Raw genomic sequence first — 3601 nt, 5'->3', positions numbered from 1 at the left:
GAGAACGCAAGCCGATAGGGAGGGATTACATGTTTTGTTTGTTTGTTTGTTTGTTTGTTTGTTTTGTGATACTCCATGAACATATGCTGGCTGCCTTGTTTGTCTTTTTTCCAAAAGTATCTCTTGAGTATGCTATCCTGAAAAATATTTGTAAGAGTTGTTTAGAGACAAAGCAGAGATGTCATTACAGAAAAAGATCAACTTCTCAAATCTGTATGTATTCACAGAGAAAACATAAAGATCAGATCCCAGTATATCTGGCAGCAAATAAAGCATTCCTCATATTTCTTTATAGTTTTTAAAAATCATTTGATTTTCCAAGACAGTCTGTGTGACTGAGATGTAGCGCAATTTTTTTAAGAGTTCAGCTTATTTAACACTTTAAGCATGTGTTTGCATAACTGAACTTTTAATGTGGAAGAGATCAAAATCTTAGCATAGATTAGAGTACATTCTCCCTCTGTAATGTATTCCTTTCAGTACATTTCCAGAGAGGATTTTATAGAATAGATATTTCCCCAAAGTGACAGAATTGTGAACGTATTCACTCTTGGTACATTTACCTTGAAATAGCCTCTGAAGTGGCTTCTTTCTCAACACAAATAGAGTTCTCCTCAGAGACAAAATTTTCCTGCAGAGCAAATTAGAAAGCTTTCTAAACAGAATTTCCTATTAAAAAAAAAAAAAAAAAACGGGGGGGGGGGGGGCTGTGCACTGGGAGGGCAGGTTTAGACTTGGTCCCTATTGCTTTTCATGTCTTCTCAGTGATGAACGGTCCCAGATACTTCAGCCTGTGAGACATCCACACAGGCAGATCCCACTTTAAGCAGCACCAGTAATGAAGAACGGCAAGGAATTTTGGCATTTACATACCTCTCAACTCTGTTTATGATGGCAAAACATTCCCATGACAGCATCTTTAAAAATCTTGGAGTAACAACTTAATAGAACACCTACTGGCTATAGCTTAACTGTCAGCAGGACTTAAGTCCATGCTTAACAGTCTCTTTCAAAAAATTCCAGCCTTATACATTATGGTAACACTAACAAATACCATAATGATAAAATCTATTATCACAATTGTCATTAACTTGCTTCCCTGCAGAAAGATAAAGGAAGAGGTCAAACAAATATAGGAAGGAAGATAAGTAAGCCTTTCTCATAACAAGATAGTAACTATCCACCTAGGGTCAAGCATGAAAAGGGAATGATATAGGAGAAGCACATGTATTCAGTCTGCATTGTGGTAGCACAGTAAGCTCCCTTTGCAAGGTCACCAGTCTTCTACCTTCTATAATGCACAAAGAGTTGTATAAAATATAAATAAATGAATACAGTTTTTTTTTAAAAAAAAATCATACACAGTAAATAAATGACAAAACGTTCCAAGCAGGTATTTAATAAGAGAGGGAACAATAAGGGAACAATACAGGCTTTGCCAGCACACAGAAGAAAGATGAAAGATCTAGAAGAAATGTTGATAAATGATGGCTTCCCACAAATATTCACCTAGTAATAATTAGAAAGGAAAAAGCAACAGGATAATCTAGAAATCTTTCCAAAACAAGAATCTGCATTGCTAAATGTCTTTCCTTTTTTACCAATACTCCCTTTAAGACCCATTGCATTTCTCATCCATCAGCTCTACCACAGTGTTTTGAACATTACACGTACGGTTGCTTCAAGTAGCAGGGAGGGTCACTGGATAGCAAGTTCTCCATGAAAAGCACAGAAGAGTGGAAAATTGGATGACTGCCAATATACGTTATTTCTGATCCCATGAAATGTGCTGCAATCATGACTTTCATCAATACAGGGGAAGCTGTAGGAATTTCATATGCTTTCCATACTAGTTTCTGCCCAGCAATCACGGTGGAATTATGGAATTAATGTATGGAATTTCTGCCTGCTCAGGAGCCCAAGGACACTGTCGTTTGTGTCTGTTTCTGTAAGCCATCAGAACTGCCAGCACAGAAACATGCTCCTCATGGAAACATTATCATCATAGACCCTTGGTCTTCCTGACCAGACAGCAGGCATCAGATACCTTCCTTGAAAGCAGGAACCCACTCAAAAGGCCTCCTGCATCTGACCAACCCACTAAACTGACCTGGCCTGTACTCTTAGGCTCTGGAAACACAAAGTTTTCAGATAGACAGCTGTGAAGCTGAGCTGAGCTGTCCAAGCCAAAGTCTTCCTTTAATGGGCTTTTGCCCAAGTTCCATCAGATTTGCCAGAACAAACATGTTTCCCCAAATGTGAACTATTCATCTCTCTTTCCACTGGAAAAAAAAAAAAAAAAAAAAAAAAAAAAAAAAGTTCCACTGGAAAATTTCTGACCATTTCTTTAGTATTTGTATTGCAATAGAGTTGCAGTCTCTACCCCAAACAGCCACAATCTAACTGGAGAAAAGATGCAAAGTGGAAAGCCTGAAATGAGAGGTGAGAAAGCTGGAAGGAGGAAGAGTAGGGATCAGGAAAAAATCGTCATACAGAGGAAATGGCTACAGCTTGATGGTCGCAAATACACTGATGTGTACCATTCAGCTGTAACCAAAATTTTCCTCCCAAAGGAATGAATGGACTGCTATGTTGGGCCAGATTTTGGTGGACTGTCTATGGAAACATGTAAGGAACGATACAGCAAAGTGGGAAGCTGACTGGTGTTAGAAGCTCGAAAATGAGGTGAGCAAGGCTATTCCTGGTATATGGGCCAGTAGATCTGGACATGAAAGTGAAGGAAGAAATTGGCAATACCTTGTAAAGTTATGTTAATGCCCTCATGCTGAGGTGCCTGGACTTGTAGGGACAACCGCTTTCCAGAACAAGAACATGACCATCTCTGGCCCCATCAGTTCTTGGCTCTTCTGCTCAGTATGTCCGCAAAAGCTGTCTGTTAGCATGATTTTCTGTGTAACATTTTCACCGTATTTAGTCCCTGACTCCACTCTTGGGCAATACCCACAGTGGAAAGTGAGTTTCTGCACCACTGGGGGTAGCGAAAACATCTCCTAGCCCACAATCTATGCCAGGTTCTCTTTGCGTTGCTTTGTAGTTTTCCAGCCTGCAACAACTTGTGCTTAAACCCTGCCCAGAAACACTTACTTTCAACAAGCAGATCCTGCCCTTTTCCCCTAGCACGAGTCCTTTTTTTCTCTCTTTTTTCTCTGCAATGCTTTGAGCAAACAAAGGACCCTCAGGTGAACAAGGAGAGGGGTAGGTTCATCCCAGCAGGATGAGTCTGGCACATGCCAGCCCACCACCCTCTTCGCGCTGGGTGAATTTTCCCACTCTGCCTTCCCCCGTCGCGTTTCTCGGGAGGGAGCGCAGGCTGGGAGTGCCGGCAGACCTTGCTGCTGCTGCTCGCCCACGGACCGGGTCATTCCCCCGGGCACCCACACCCGGGCGGGTGAGCGGGAGAGGACGGGGCTCATCCCACGGGGTTTTCCACCTCCGCCAAGCTCCAGCCCCGCAGGAGCGAGGCGCAGTGCTCGCCCGGCCTTCCCCCCGCCGCCCGTGACCGAGAGGAGCAGGGCGCCGCCCGGCCCCTCCGTCCCTCCCTCCGCCACCCGGCCCGCCCCGGCCGCCGCGCCCGGCCAAT

The sequence above is a fragment of the Oxyura jamaicensis genome, chromosome 4, assembly GCF_011077185.1.
Source record: "Oxyura jamaicensis isolate SHBP4307 breed ruddy duck chromosome 4, BPBGC_Ojam_1.0, whole genome shotgun sequence".
Taxonomy (NCBI): Eukaryota; Metazoa; Chordata; class Aves; order Anseriformes; family Anatidae; genus Oxyura; species Oxyura jamaicensis.
The sequence above is the reverse complement of the archived record's forward strand: the minus strand, read 5'-3'. Positions refer to the sequence as shown.